This window comes from Lampris incognitus, chromosome 2 (assembly GCF_029633865.1).
Source record: "Lampris incognitus isolate fLamInc1 chromosome 2, fLamInc1.hap2, whole genome shotgun sequence".
Lineage (NCBI taxonomy): Eukaryota > Metazoa > Chordata > Actinopteri > Lampriformes > Lampridae > Lampris > Lampris incognitus.
In genome coordinates this window covers 65,047,588-65,067,093 of record NC_079212.1, presented here as the reverse complement: position 1 = coordinate 65,067,093, position 19,506 = coordinate 65,047,588, and positions in this window count along the sequence as shown.

Here is a 19,506-nt window from a genome sequence, read left to right as displayed (position 1 = left end):
GTCACACTCATCACCAAGTCCATATCCCCTATCACACTCATCACCAAGTCCACATCATCTGTCACACTCATCACTGAGTCCACATCATCTGTCACGCTCATCACTGAGTCCACATCATCTCTCACACTCATCACCAAGTCCACATCATCTATCACACTCATCACTGAGTCCACATCATGTCACGCTCATCACCGAGTTCACATCCCCTATCACACTCATCACTGAGTCCACATCATCTCTCACACTCATCACTGAGTACACATCATCTGTCACACTCATCACCGAGTCCAGATCATCTGTCACACTCATCACTGAGTCCACATCATCTGTCACACTCATGATTCAGTCCACATCATCTCTCACACTCATCACTGAGTCCAAATCATCTGTCACACTCATCACCGAGTCCACATGCCCTATCACACTCATCACTGAGTCCACATCATCTCTCCCACTCATGACTGAGTCCACATCATCTGTCACACTCATCACCGAGTCCACATCATCTGTCACACTCATCACTGGGTCCACATCATCTGTCACACTCATCACTGAGTCCACGTCATCTGTCACACTAATCACTGAGTCCACATCATCTCTCACACTCATCACCGAGTCCACATGCCCTATCACACTCATCACTGAGTCCACATCATCTCTCCCACTCATGACTGAGTCCACATCATCTGTCAAACTCATCACCGAGTCCACATCATCTGTCACACTCATCACTGGGTCCACATCATCTCTCACACTCATCACTGAGTCCACATCATCTGTCACACTCATCACCGAGTCCACATAATCTGTCACACTCATCACCGAGTGCACATGCCCTATGACACTCATCACTGAGTCCACATCATCTCTCCCACTCATGACTGAGTCCACATCATCTGTCACTCTCATCACCGAGTCCACATCATCTGTCACACTCATCACCGTGCCCACATCATCTATCACACTCTTCACTGAGTCCACATCATGTCACACTCATCACCGAGTCCACATCCCCTATCACACTCATCACTGAGTCCACATCATCTCTCACACTCATCACTGAGTCCACATCATCTGTCACACTCATCACCGAGTCCACATCATCTGTCACACTCATCACTGAGTCCACATCATCTGTCACAGTCATCACCGAGTCCACGTCATCTGTCACAGTCATCAACGAGTCCACATCATCTGTCACGCTCATCACTGAGTCCACATCATCTGTCACACTTATCACCGAGTCCACATCATCTGTCACACTCATCACTGACTCCACATCATCTCTCACACTCATCACTGAGTCCACATAATCTGTCACACTCATCACCGAGTCCACATCATCTGTCACACTCATCACTGAGTCCACATCATCTGTCACACTCATCACCGAGTCCACATTCCCTATCACACTCATCACCAAGTCGACATCATCTGTCACACTCATCACTGAGTCCACATCATCTCTCACACTCATCACCGAGTCCACATTCCCTATCACACTCATAACCAAGTCCACATCATCTGTCATGCTCATCACTGAGTCCACATCATCTCTCACACTCATCACAGAGTCCACATCATCTCTCACACTCATCACCAAGTCCACATCATCTATCACACTCATCACTGAGTCCACATTCCCTATCACACTCATCACCAAGTCCACATCATCTGTCACACTCATCACTGAGTCCACATCATCTGTCACGCTCATCAATGAGTCCACATCATCTCTCACAATCATCACTGTGTCCACATCATCTGTCACACTCATCACCAAGTCCATATCCCCTATCACACTCATCACCAAGTCCACATCATCTGTCACACTCATCACTGAGTCCACATCATCTGTCACGCTCATCACTGAGTCCACATCATCTCTCACACTCATCACCAAGTCCACATCATCTATCACACTCATCACTGAGTCCATATCATGTCACGCTCATCACCGAGTTCACATCCCCTATCACACTCATCACTGAGTCCACATCATCTCTCACACTCATCACTGAGTACACATCATCTGTCACACTCATCACCGAGTCCAGATCATCTGTCACACTCATCACTGAGTCCACATCATCTGTCACACTCATGATTCAGTCCACATCATCTCTCACACTCATCACTGAGTCCAAATCATCTGTCACACTCATCACCGAGTCCACATGCCCTATCACACTCATCACTGAGTCCACATCATCTCTCCCACTCATGACTGAGTCCACATCATCTGTCACACTCATCACCGAGTCCACATCATCTGTCACACTCATCACTGGGTCCACATCATCTGTCACACTCATCACTGAGTCCACGTCATCTGTCACACTAATCACTGAGTCCACATCATCTCTCACACTCATCACCGAGTCCACATGCCCTATCACACTCATCACTGAGTCCACATCATCTCTCCCACTCATGACTGAGTCCACATCATCTGTCAAACTCATCACCAAGTCCACATCATCTGTCACACTCATCACTGGGTCCACATCATCTCTCACACTCATCACTGAGTCCACATCATCTGTCACACTCATCACCGAGTCCACATGCCCTATCACACTCATCACTGAGTCCACATCATCTCTCCCACTCATGACTGAGTCCACATCATCTCTCACGCTCATCACTGAATCCATATCATCTGTCACACTCATCACTGAGTCCACATCATCTGTCACACTCATCACCGAGTCCACATCATCTGTCACACTCATCACCGAGTCCATATCATATGTCACACTCATCACTGAGTCCACATAATCTGTCACACTCATGATTCAGTCCACATCATCTCTCACACTCATCACTGAGTCCACATAATCTGTCACACTCATCACCGAGTGCACATGCCCTATGACACTCATCACTGAGTCCACATCATCTCTCCCACTCATGACTGAGTCCACATCATCTGTCACTCTCATCACCGAGTCCACATCATCTGTCACACTCATCACCGTGCCCACATCATCTATCACACTCTTCACTGAGTCCACATCATGTCACACTCATCACCGAGTCCACATCCCCTATCACACTCATCACTGAGTCCACATCATCTCTCACACTCATCACTGAGTCCACATCATCTGTCACACTCATCACCGAGTCCACATCATCTGTCACACTCATCACTGAGTCCACATCATCTGTCACAGTCATCACCGAGTCCACATCATCTGTCACACTCATCACCGAGTCCACGTCATCTGTCACAGTCATCAACGAGTCCACATCATCTGTCACGCTCATCACTGAGTCCACATCATCTGTCACACTTATCACCGAGTCCACATCATCTGTCACACTCATCACTGATTCCACATCATCTCTCACACTCATCACTGAGTCCACATAATCTGTCACACTCATCACCGAGTCCACATCATCTGTCACACTCATCACTGAGTCCACATCATCTGTCACACTCATCACCGAGTCCACATTCCCTATCACACTCATCACCAAGTCGACATCATCTGTCACACTCATCACTGAGTCCACATCATCTCTCACACTCATCACCGAGTCCACATTCCCTATCACACTCATAACCAACTCCACATCATCTGTCATGCTCATCACTGAGTCCACATCATCTCTCACACTCATCACAGAGTCCACATCATCTCTCACACTCATCACCAAGTCCACATCATCTATCACACTCATCACTGAGTCCACATTCCCTATCACACTCATCACCAAGTCCACATCATCTGTCACACTCATCACTGAGTCCACATCATCTGTCACGCTCATCAATGAGTCCACATCATCTCTCACAATCATCACTGTGTCCACATCATCTGTCACACTCATCACCAAGTCCATATCCCCATCACACTCATCACCAAGTCCACATCATCTGTCACACTCATCACTGAGTCCACATCATCTGTCACGCTCATCACTGAGTCCACATCATCTCTCACACTCATCACCAAGTCCACATCATCTATCACACTCATCACTGAGTCCACATCATGTCACGCTCATCACCGAGTTCACATCCCCTATCACACTCATCACTGAGTCCACATCATCTCTCACACTCATCACTGAGTACACATCATCTGTCACACTCATCACCAAGTCCAGATCATCTGTCACACTCATCACTGAGTCCACATCATCTGTCACACTCATGATTCAGTCCACATCATCTCTCACACTCATCACTGAGTCCAAATCATCTGTCACACTCATCACCGAGTCCACATGCCCTATCACACTCATCACTGAGTCCACATCATCTCTCCCACTCATGACTGAGTCCACATCATCTGTCACACTCATCACCGAGTCCACATCATCTGTCACACTCATCACTGGGTCCACATCATCTGTCACACTCATCACTGAGTCCACGTCATCTGTCACACTAATCACTGAGTCCACATCATCTCTCACACTCATCACCGAGTCCACATGCCCTATCACACTCATCACTGAGTCCACATCATCTCTCCCACTCATGACTGAGTCCACATCATCTGTCAAACTCATCACCGAGTCCACATCATCTGTCACACTCATCACTGGGTCCACATCATCTCTCACACTCATCACTGAATCCACATCATCTGTCACACTCATCACCGAGTCCACATGCCCTATCACACTCATCACTGAGTCCACATCATCTCTCCCACTCATGACTGAGTCCACATCATCTCTCACGCTCATCACTGAATCCATATCATCTGTCACACTCATCACTGAGTCCACATCATCTGTCACACTCATCACCGAGTCCACATCATCTGTCACACTCATCACTGGGTCCACATCATCTGTCACACTCATCACTGAGTCCACGTCATCTGTCACACTAATCACTGAGTCCACATCATCTCTCACACTCATCACCGAGTCCACATTCCCTATCACACTCATCACCAAGTCCACATCATCTGTCACACTTATCACTGAGTCCACATCATCTGTCACGCTCATCAATGAGTCCACATCATCTCTCACAATCATCACTGTGTCCACATCATCTGTCACACTCATCACCAAGTCCACATCCCCTATCACACTCATCACCAAGTCCACATCATCTGTCACACTCATCACTGAGTCCACATCATCTGTCACGCTCATCACTGAGTCCACATCATCTCTCACACTCATCACCAAGTCCACATCATCTATCACACTCATCACTGAGTCCACATCATGTCACGCTCATCACCGAGTTCACATCCCCTATCACACTCATCACTGAGTCCACATCATCTCTCACACTCATCACTGAGTCCACATCATCTGTCACTCTCATCACCGAGTCCACATCATCTGTCACACTCATCACCGTGCCCACATCATCTATCACACTCTTCACTGAGTCCACATCATGTCACACTCATCACCGAGTCCACATCCCCTATCACACTCATCACTGAGTCCACATCATCTTTCACACTCATCACTGAGTCCACATCATCTGTCACACTCATCACTGAGTCCACATCATCTCTCACACTCATCACTGAGTCCACATCATCTTTCACACTCATCACTGAGTCCACATCATCTGTCACACTCATGATTCAGTCCACATCATCTCTCACACTCATCACTGAGTCCACATCATCTCTCACACTCATCACTGAGTCCACATCATCTGTCACACTCATCACCGAGTCCACATCATCTGTCACACTCTTCACTGAGTCCACATCATCTGTCAAACTCATCACCGAGTCCACATCATATGTCACACTCATCACTGAGTCCACATAATCTGTCACACTCATGATTCAGTCCACATCATCTCTCACACTCATCACTGAGTCCACATCATCTGTCACACTCATCACCGAGTCCACATGCCCTATCACACTCATCACTGAGTCCACATCATCTCTCCCACTCATGACTGAGTCCACATCATCTGTCACTCTCATCACCGAGTCCACATCATCTGTCACACTCATCACCGTGCCCACATCATCTATCACACTCTTCACTGAGTCCACATCATGTCACACTCATCACCGAGTCCACATCCCCTATCACACTCATCACTGAGTCCACATCATCTCTCACACTCATCACTGAGTCCACATCATCTGTCACACTCATCACCGAGTCCACATCATCTGTCACACTCATCACTGAGTCCACATCATCTTTCACAGTCATCACCGAGTCCACATCATCTGTCACACTCATCACCGAGTCCACGTCATCTGTCACAGTCATCAACGAGTCCACATCATCTGTCACGCTCATCACTGAGTCCACATCATCTGTCACACTTATCACCGAGTCCACATCATCTGTCACACTCATCACTGACTCCACATCATCTCTCACACTCATCACTGAGTCCACATAATCTGTCACACTCATCACCGAGTCCACATCATCTGTCACACTCATCACTGAGTCCACATCATCTGTCACACTCATCACCGAGTCCACATTCCCTATCACACTCATCACCAAGTCGACATCATCTGTCACACTCATCACTGAGTCCACATCATCTCTCACACTCATCACCGGGTCCACATTCCCTATCACACTCATCACCAAGTCCACATCATCTGTCATGCTCATCACAGAGTCCACATCATCTCTCACACTCATCACCAAGTCCACATCATCTATCACACTCATCACTGTGTCCACATTCCCTATCACACTCATCACCAAGTCCACATCATCTGTCACACTCATCACTGAGTCCACATCATCTGTCACGCTCATCAATGAGTCCACATCATCTCTCACAATCATCACTGTGTCCACATCATCTGTCACACTCATCACCAAGTCCATATCCCCTATCACACTCATCACCAAGTCCACATCATCTGTCACACTCATCACTGAGTCCACATCATCTGTCACGCTCATCACTGAGTCCACATCATCTCTCACACTCATCACCAAGTCCACATCATCTATCACACTCATCACTGAGTCCACATCATGTAACGCTCATCACCGAGTTCACATCCCCTATCACACTCATCACTGAGTCCACATCATCTCTCACACTCATCACTGAGTACACATCATCTGTCACACTCATCACCGAGTCCAGATCATCTGTCACACTCATCACTGAGTCCACATCATCTGTCACACTCATGATTCAGTCCACATCATCTCTCACACTCATCACTGAGTCCAAATCATCTGTCACACTCATCACCGAGTCCACATGCCCTATCACACTCATCACTGAGTCCACATCATCTCTCCCACTCATGACTGAGTCCACATCATCTGTCACACTCATCACCGAGTCCACATCATCTGTCACACTCATCACTGGGTCCACATCATCTGTCACACTCATCACTGAGTCCACGTCATCTGTCACACTAATCACTGAGTCCACATCATCTCTCACACTCATCACCGAGTCCACATGCCCTATCACACTCATCACTGAGTCCACATCATATCTCCCACTCATGACTGAGTCCACATCATCTGTCAAACTCATCACCGAGTCCACATCATCTGTCACACTCATCACTGGGTCCACATCATCTCTCACACTCATCACTGAGTCCACATCATCTGTCACACTCATCACCGAGTCCACATGCCCTATCACACTCATCACTGAGTCCACATCATCTCTCCCACTCATGACTGAGTCCACATCATCTCTCACGCTCATCACTGAATCCATATCATCTGTCACACTCATCACTGAGTCCACATCATCTGTCACACTCATCACCGAGTCCACATCATCTGTCACACTCATCACTGGGTCCACATCATCTGTCACACTCATCACTGAGTCCACGTCATCTGTCACACTAATCACTGAGTCCACATCATCTCTCACACTCATCACCGAGTCCACATTCCCTATCACACTCATCACCAAGTCCACATCATCTGTCACACTCATCACTGAGTCCACATCATCTGTCACGCTCATCAATGAGTCCACATCATCTCTCACAATCATCACTGTGTCCACATCATCTCTCACGCTCATCACTGAATCCATATCATCTGTCACACTCATCACTGAGTCCACATCATCTGTCACACTCATCACCGAGTCCACATCATCTGTCACACTCATCACTGGGTCCACATCATCTGTCACACTCATCACTGAGTCCACGTCATCTGTCACACTAATCACTGAGTCCACATCATCTCTCACACTCATCACCGAGTCCACATTCCCTATCACACTCATCACCAAGTCCACATCATCTGTCACACTCATCACTGAGTCCACATCATCTTTCACGCTCATCAATGAGTCCACATCATCTCTCACAATCATCACTGTGTCCACATCATCTGTCACACTCATCACCAAGTCCACATCCCCTATCACACTCATCACCAAGTCCACATCATCTGTCACACTCATCACTGAGTCCACATCATCTGTCACGCTCATCACTGAGTCCACATCATCTCTCACACTCATCACCAAGTCCACATCATCTATCACACTCATCACTGAGTCCACATCATGTCACGCTCATCACCGAGTTCACATCCCCTATCACACTCATCACTGAGTCCACATCATCTCTCACACTCATCACTGAGTCCACATCATCTGTCACTCTCATCACCGAGTCCACATCATCTGTCACACTCATCACCGTGCCCACATCATCTATCACACTCTTCACTGAGTCCACATCATGTCACACTCATCACCGAGTCCACATCCCCTATCACACTCATCACTGAGTCCACATCATCTTTCACACTCATCACTGAGTCCACATCATCTGTCACACTCATCACTGAGTCCACATCATCTCTCACACTCATCACTGAGTCCACATCATCTTTCACACTCATCACTGAGTCCACATCATCTGTCACACTCATGATTCAGTCCACATCATCTCTCACACTCATCACTGAGTCCACATCATCTCTCACACTCATCACTGAGTCCACATCATCTGTCACACTCATCACCGAGTCCACATCATCTGTCACACTCTTCACTGAGTCCACATCATCTGTCACACTCATGATTCAGTCCACATCATCTCTCACACTCATCACTGAATCCACATCATCTGTCACACTCATCACCGAGTCCATATCATCTGTCACACTCATCACCGAGTCCACATCATATGTCACACTCATCACTGAGTCCACATAATCTGTCACACTCATGATTCAGTCCACATCATCTCTCACACTCATCACTGAGTCCACATCATCTGTCACACTCATCACCGAGTCCACATGCCCTATCACACTCATCACTGAGTCCACATAATCTCTCCCACTCATGACTGAGTCCACATCATCTGTCACTCTCATCACCGAGTCCACATCATCTGTCACACTCATCACCGTGCCCACATCATCTATCACACTCTTCACTGAGTCCACATCATGTCACACTCATCACCGAGTCCACATCCCCTATCACACTCATCACTGAGTCCACATCATCTCTCACACTCATCACTGAGTCCACATCATCTGTCACACTCATCACCGAGTCCACATCATCTGTCACACTCATCACTGAGTCCACATCATTTGTCACAGTCATCACCGAGTCCACATCATCTGTCACACTCATCACCGAGTCCACGTCATCTGTCACAGTCATCAACGAGTCCACATCATCTGTCACGCTCATCACTGAGTCCACATCATCTGTCACACTTATCACCGAGTCCACATCATCTGTCACACTCATCACTGACTCCACATCATCTCTCACACTCATCACTGAGTCCACATAATCTGTCACACTCATCACCGAGTCCACATCATCTGTCACACTCATCACTGAGTCCACATCATCTGTCACACTCATCACCGAGTCCACATTCCCTATCACACTCATCACCAAGTCGACATCATCTGTCACACTCATCTCTGAGTCCACATCATCTCTCCCACTCATGACTGAGTCCACATCATCTGTCACACTCATCACCGAGTCCACATCATCTGTCAAACTCCTGACTGAGTCCACATCATCTGTCACTCTCATCACCGAGTCCACATCATCTGTCACACTCATCACCGTGCCCACATCATCTATCACACTCTTCACTGAGTCCACATCATGTCACACTCATCACCGAGTCCACATCCCCTATCACACTCATCACTGAGTCCACATCATCTCTCACACTCATCACTGAGTCCACATCATCTGTCACACTCATCACCGAGTCCACATCATCTGTCACACTCATCACTAAGTCCACATCATCTGTCACAGTCATCACCGAGTCCACATCATCTGTCACACTCATCACCGAGTCCACGTCATCTGTCACAGTCATCACCGAGTCCACATCATCTGTCACGCTCATCACTGAGTCCACATCTTCTGTCACACTTATCACCGAGTCCACATCATCTGTCACACTCATCACTGACTCCACATCATCTCTCACACTCATCACTGAGTCCACATAATCTGTCACACTCATCACCGAGTCCACATCATCTGTCACACTCATCACTGAGTCCACATCATCTGTCACACTCATCACCGAGTCCACATTCCCTATCACACTCATCACCAAGTCGACATCATCTGTCACACTCATCACTGAGTCCACATCATCTCTCACACTCATCACCGAGTCCATATTCCCTATCACACTCATCACCAAGTCCACATCATCTGTCATGCTCATCACTGAGTCCACATCATCTCTCACACTCATCACTGAGTCCACATCATCTCTCACACTCATCACCAAGTCCACATTATCTATCACACTCATCACTGAGTCCACATCATGTCACGCTCATCACCGAGTCCACATCCCCTATCACACTCATCACTGAGTCCACATCATCTCTCACACTCATCACTGAGTCCACATCATCTGTCACACTCATCACCGAGTCCACATCATCTGTCACACTCTTCACTGAGTCCACATCATGTCACGCTCATCACCGAGTCCACATCCCCTATCACACTCATCACTGAGTCCACATCATCTCTCACACTCATCACTGAGTCCACATCATCTCTCACACTCATCACCGAGTCCACATGCCCTATCACACTCATCACTGAGTCCACATCATCTCTCCCACTCATGACTGAGTCCACATCATCTGTCACACTCATCACCGAGTCCACATCATCTGTCACACTCATCACTGGGTCCACATCATCTCTCACACTCATCACTGAGTCCACATCATCTCTCACACTCATCACCGAGTCCACATTCCCTATCACACTCATCACCAAGTCCACATCATCTGTCACACTCATCACTGAGTCCACATCATCTGTCACGCTCATCAATGAGTCCACATCATCTCTCACAATCATCACTGTGTCCACATCATCTGTCACTCTCATCACCAAGTCCACATCCCCTATCACACTCATCACCAAGTCCACATCATCTGTCACACTCATCACTGAGTCCACATCATCTGTCACGCTCATCACTGAGTCCACATCATCTCTCACACTCATCACCAAGTCCACATCATCTATCACACTCATCACTGAGTCCACATCATGTCACGCTCATCACCGAGTTCACATCCCCTATCACACTCATCACTGAGTCCTCATCATCTCTCACACTCATCACTGAGTCCACATCATCTGTCACACTCATCACCGAGTCCAGATCATCTGTCACACTCATCACTGAGTCCACATCATCTGTCACACTCATGATTCAGTCCACATCATCTCTCACACTCATCACTGAGTCCACATCATCTGTCACACTCATCACCGAGTCCACATGCCCTATCTCACTCATCACTGACTCCACATCATCTGTCACTCTCATCACCGAGTCCACATCATCTGTCACACTCATCACCGTGCCCACATCATCTATCACACTCTTCACGGAGTCCACATCATGTCACACTCATCACCGAGTCCACATCCCCTATCACACTCATCACTGAGTCCACATCATCTTTCACACTCATCACTGAGTCCACATCATCTGTCACACTCATGACTGAGTCCACATCATCTGTCACACTCATCACTGAGTCCACATCATCTCTCACACTCATCACTGAGTCCACATCATCTTTCACACTCATCACTGAGTCCACATCATCTGTCACACTCATGATTCAGTCCACATCATCTCTCACACTCATCACTGAGTCCACATCATCTCTCACACTCATCACTGAGTCCACATCATCTGTCACACTCATCACCGAGTCCACATCATCTGTCACACTCTTCACTGAGTCCACATCATCTGTCAAACTCATGATTCAGTCCACATCATCTCTCACACTCATCACTGAATCCACATCATCTGTCACACTCATCACCGAGTCCAAATCATCTGTCACACTCATCACCGAGTCCACATCATATGTTACACTCATCACTGAGTCCACATAATCTGTCACACTCATGATTCAGTCCACATCATCTCTCACATTCATCACTGAGTCCACATCATCTGTCACACTCATCACCGAGTCCACATGCCCTATCACACTCATCACTGAGTCCACATCATCTCTCCCACTCATGACTGAGTCCACATCATCTGTCACACTCATCACCGAGTCCACATCATCTGTCAAACTCCTGACTGAGTCCACATCATCTGTCACTCTCATCACCGAGTCCACATCATCTGTCACACTCATCACCGTGCCCACATCATCTATCACACTCTTCACTGAGTCCACATCATGTCACACTCATCACCGAGTCCACATCCCCTATCACACTCATCACTGAGTCCACATCATCTCTCACACACATCACTGAGTCCACATCATCTGTCACACTCATCACCGAGTCCACATCATCTGTCACACTCATCACTGTGTCCACATCATCTGTCACAGTCATCACCGAGTCCACATCATCTGTCACACTCATCACCGAGTCCACGTCATCTGTCACAGTCATCACCGAGTCCACATCATCTGTCACGCTCATCACTGAGTCCACATCATCTGTCACACTTATCACCGAGTCCACATCATCTGTCACACTCATCACTGACTCCACATCATCTCTCACACTCATCACTGAGTCCACATAATCTGTCACACTCATCACCGAGTCCACATCATCTGTCACACTCATCACCGAGTCCACATTCCCTATCACACTCATCACCAAGTCGACATCATCTGTCACACTCATCACTGAGTCCACATCATCTCTCACACTCATCACCGAGTCCACATTCCCTATCACACTCATCACCAAGTCCACATAATCTGTCATGCTCATCACTGAGTCCACATCATCTCTCACACTCATCACTGAGTCCACATCATCTCTCACACTCATCTCCAAGTCCACATCATCTATCACACTCATCACTGAGTCCACATTCCCTATCACACTCATCACCAAGTCCACATCATCTGTCACACTCATCACTGAGTCCACATCATCTGTCACGCTCATCAATGAGTCCACATCATCTCTCACAATCATCACTGTGTCCACATCATCTGTCACACTCATCACCAAGTCCACATCCCCTATCACACTCATCACCAAGTCCACATCATCTGTCACACTCATCACTGAGTCCACATCATCTGTCACGCTCATCACTGAGTCCACATCATCTCTCACACTCATCACCAAGTCCACATCATCTTTCACACTCATCACTGAGTCCACATCATGTCACGCTCATCACCGAGTTCACATCCCCTATCACACTCATCACTGAGTCCACATCATCTCTCACACTCATCACTGAGTACACATCATCTGTCACAATCATCACTGTGTCCACATCATCTGTCACACTCATCACCAAGTCCACATCCCCTATCACACTCATCACCAAGTCCACATCATCTGTCACACTCATCACTGAGTCCACATCATCTGTCACGCTCATCACTGAGTCCACATCATCTCTCACACTCATCACCAAGTCCACATCATCTATCACACTCATCACTGAGTCCACATCATGTCACGCTCATCACCGAGTTCACATCCCCTATCACACTCATCACTGAGTCCACATCATCTCTCACACTCATCACTGAGTCCACATCATCTGTCACACTCATCACCGAGTCCACATCATCTGTCACACTCATCACTGAGTCCACATCATCTGTCACGCTCATCACTGAGTCCACATCATCTCTCACACTCATCACCAAGTCCACATCATCTATCACACTCATCACTGAGTCCACATCATGTCACGCTCATCACCGAGTTCACATCCCCTATCACACTCATCACTGAGTCCACATCATCTCTCACACTCATCACTGAGTACACATCATCTGTCACACTCATCACCGAGTCCAGATCATCTGTCACACTCATCACTGAGTCCACATCATCTGTCACACTCATGATTCAGTCCACATCATCTCTCACACTCATCACTGAGTCCAAATCATCTGTCACACTCATCACCGAGTCCACATGCCCTATCACACTCATCACTGAGTCCACATCATCTCTCCCACTCATGACTGAGTCCACATCATCTGTCACACTCATCACCGAGTCCACATCATCTGTCACACTCATCACTGGGTCCACATCATCTGTCACACTCATCACTGAGTCCACGTCATCTGTCACACTAATCACTGAGTCCACATCATCTCTCACACTCATCACCGAGTCCACATGCCCTATCACACTCATCACTGAGTCCACATCATCTCTCCCACTCATGACTGAGTCCACATCATCTGTCAAACTCATCACCGAGTCCACATCATCTGTCACACTCATCACTGGGTCCACATCATCTCTCACACTCATCACTGAGTCCACATCATCTGTCACACTCATCACCGAGTCCACATGCCCTATCACACTCATCACTGAGTCCACATCATCTCTCCCACTCATGACTGAGTCCACATCATCTCTCACGCTCATCACTGAATCCATATCATCTGTCACACTCATCACTGAGTCCACATCATCTGTCACACTCATCACCGAGTCCACATCATCTGTCACACTCATCACTGGGTCCACATCATCTGTCACACTCATCACTGAGTCCACGTCATCTGTCACACTAATCACTGAGTCCACATCATCTCTCACACTCATCACCGAGTCCACATTCCCTATCACACTCATCACCAAGTCCACATCATCTGTCACACTCATCACTGAGTCCACATCATCTTTCACGCTCATCAATGAGTCCACATCATCTCTCACAATCATCACTGTGTCCACATCATCTGTCACACTCATCACCAAGTCCACATCCCCTATCACACTCATCACCAAGTCCACATCATCTGTCACACTCATCACTGAGTCCACATCATCTGTCACGCTCATCACTGAGTCCACATCATCTCTCACACTCATCACCAAGTCCACATCATCTATCACACTCATCACTGAGTCCACATCATGTCACGCTCATCACCGAGTTCACATCCCCTATCACACTCATCACTGAGTCCACATCATCTCTCACACTCATCACTGAGTCCACATCATCTGTCACTCTCATCACCGAGTCCACATCATCTGTCACACTCATCACCGTGCCCACATCATCTATCACACTCTTCACTGAGTCCACATCATGTCACACTCATCACCGAGTCCACATCCCCTATCACACTCATCACTGAGTCCACATCATCTTTCACACTCATCACTGAGTCCACATCATCTGTCACACTCATCACTGAGTCCACATCATCTCTCACACTCATCACTGAGTCCACATCATCTTTCACACTCATCACTGAGTCCACATCATCTGTCACACTCATGATTCAGTCCACATCATCTCTCACACTCATCACTGAGTCCACATCATCTCTCACACTCATCACTGAGTCCACATCATCTGTCACACTCATCACCGAGTCCACATCATCTGTCACACTCTTCACTGAGTCCACATCATCTGTCACACTCATGATTCAGTCCACATCATCTCTCACACTCATCACTGAATCCACATCATCTGTCACACTCATCACCGAGTCCATATCATCTGTCACACTCATCACCGAGTCCACATCATATGTCACACTCATCACTGAGTCCACATAATCTGTCACACTCATGATTCAGTCCACATCATCTCTCACACTCATCACTGAGTCCACATCATCTGTCACACTCATCACCGAGTCCACATGCCCTATCACACTCATCACTGAGTCCACATAATCTCTCCCACTCATGACTGAGTCCACATCATCTGTCACTCTCATCACCGAGTCCACATCATCTGTCACACTCATCACCGTGCCCACATCATCTATCACACTCTTCACTGAGTCCACATCATGTCACACTCATCACCGAGTCCACATCCCCTATCACACTCATCACTGAGTCCACATCATCTCTCACACTCATCACTGAGTCCACATCATCTGTCACGCTCATCAATGAGTCCACATCATCTCTCACAATCATCACTGTGTCCACATCATCTGTCACACTCATCACCAAGTCCATATCCCCTATCACACTCATCACCAAGTCCACATCATCTGTCACACTCATCACTGAGTCCACATAATCTGTCACGCTCATCACTGAGTCCACATCATCTCTCACACTCATCACTGAGTCCACATTCCCTATCACACTCATCACCAAGTCCACATCATCTGTCACACTCATCACTGAGTCCACATCATCTGTCACGCTCATCAATGAGTCCACATCATCTCTCACAATCATCACTGTGTCCACATCATCTGTCACACTCATCACCAAGTCCACATCCCCTATCACACTCATCACCAAGTCCACATCATCTGTCACACTCATCACTGAGTCCACATCATTTGTCACAGTCATCACCGAGTCCACATCATCTCTCACACTCATCACTGAGTCCACATAATCTGTCACACTCATCACCGAGTCCACATCATCTGTCACACTCATCACTGAGTCCACATCATCTGTCACACTCATCACCGAGTCCACATTCCCTATCACACTCATCACCAAGTCGACATCATCTGTCACACTCATCACTGAGTCCACATCATCTCTCACACTCATCACCGAGTCCACATTCCCTATCACACTCATCACCAAGTCCACATCATCTGTCATGCTCATCACTGAGTCCACATCATCTCTCACACTCATCACAGAGTCCACATCATCTCTCACACTCATCACCAAGTCCACATCATCTATCACACTCATCACTGTGTCCACATTCCCTATCACACTCATCACCAAGTCCACATCATCTGTCACACTCATCACTGAGTCCACATCATCTGTCACGCTCATCAATGAGTCCACATCATCTCTCACAATCATCACTGTGTCCACATCATCTGTCACACTCATCACCAAGTCCATATCCCCTATCAGACTCATCACCAAGTCCACATCATCTGTCACACTCATCACTGAGTCCACATCATCTGTCACGCTCATCACTGAGTCCACATCATCTCTCACACTCATCACTGAGTCCACATTCCCTATCACACTCATCACCAAGTCCACATCATCTGTCACACTCATCACTGAGTCCACATCATCTGTCACGCTCATCAATGAGTCCACATCATCTCTCACAATCATCACTGTGTCCACATCATCTGTCACACTCATCACCAAGTCCACATCCCCTATCACACTCATCACCAAGTCCACATCATCTGTCACACTCATCACTGAGTCCACATCATCTGTCACGCTCATCACTGAGTCCACATCATCTCTCACACTCATCACCAAGTCCACATCATCTTTCACACTCATCACTGAGTCCACATCATGTCACGCTCATCACCGAGTTCACATCCCCTATCACACTCATCACTGAGTCCACATCATCTCTCACACTCATCACTGAGTACACATCATCTGTAACAATCATCACTGTGTCCACATCATCTGTCACACTCATCACCAAGTCCACATCCCCTATCACACTCATCACCAAGTCCACATCATCTGTCACACTCATCACTGAGTCCACATCATCTGTCACGCTCATCACTGAGTCCACATCATCTCTCACACTCATCACTGAGTCCACATCATCTTTCACACTCATCACTGAGTCCACATCATGTCACGCTCATCACCGAGTTCACATCCCCTATCACACTCATCACTGAGTCCACATCATCTCTCACACTCATCACTGAGTCCACATCATCTGTCACACTCATCACCGAGTCCAGATCATCTGTCACACTCATCACTGAGTCCACATCATCTGTCACACTCATGATTCAGTCCACATCATCTCTCACACTCATCACTGAGTCCACATCATCTGTCACACTCATCACCGAGTCCACATGCCCTATCACACTCATCACTGAGTCCACATCATCTCTCCCACTCATGACTGAGTCCACATCATCTGTCACACTCATCACCTAGTCCACATCATCTGTCACACTCATGACTGAGTCCACATCATCTGTCACTCTCATCACCGAGTCCACATCATCTGTCACATTCATCACCGTGCCCACATCATCTATCACACTCTTCACTGAGTCCACATCATGTCACACTCATCACCGAGTCCACATCCCCTATCACACTCATCACTGAGTCCACATCATCTTTCACACTCATCACTGAGTCCACATCATCTGTCACACTCATCACTGAGTCCACATCATCTCTCACACTCATCACTGAGTCCACATCATCTGTCACACTCATGATTCAGTCCACATCATCTCTCACACTCATCACTGAGTCCACATCATCTCTCACACTCATCACTGAGTCCACATCATCTGTCACACTCATCACCGAGTCCACATCATCTGTCACACTCTTCACTGAGTCCACATCATCTGTCACACTCATGATTCAGTCCACATCATCTCTCACACTCATCACTGAATCCACATCATCTGTCACACTCATCACCGAGTCCATATCATCTGTCACACTCATCACCGAGTCCACATCATATGTCACACTCATCACTGAGTCCACATAATCTGTCACACTCATCACCGAGTGCACATGCCCTATTACACTCATCACTGAGTCCACATCATCTCTCCCACTCATGACTGAGTCCACATCATCTGTCACTCTCATCACCGAGTCCACATCATCTGTCACACTCATCACCGTGCCCACATCATCTATCACACTCTTCACTGAGTCCACATCATGTCACACTCATCTCCGAGTCCACATCCCCTATCACACTCATCACTGAGTCCACATCATCTCTCACACTCATCACTGAGTCCACATCATCTGTCACACTCATCACCGAGTCCACATCATCTGTCACACTCATCACTGAGTCCACATCATCTGTCACAGTCATCACCGAGTCCACATCATCTGTCACACTCATCACCGAGTCCACGTCATCTGTCACAGTCATCAACGAGTCCACATCATCTGTCACGCTCATCACTGAGTCCACATCATCTGTCACACTTATCACCGAGTCCACATCATCTGTCACACTCATCACTGACTCCACATCATCTCTCACACTCATCACTGAGTCCACATAATCTGTCACACTCATCACCGAGTCCACATCATCTGTC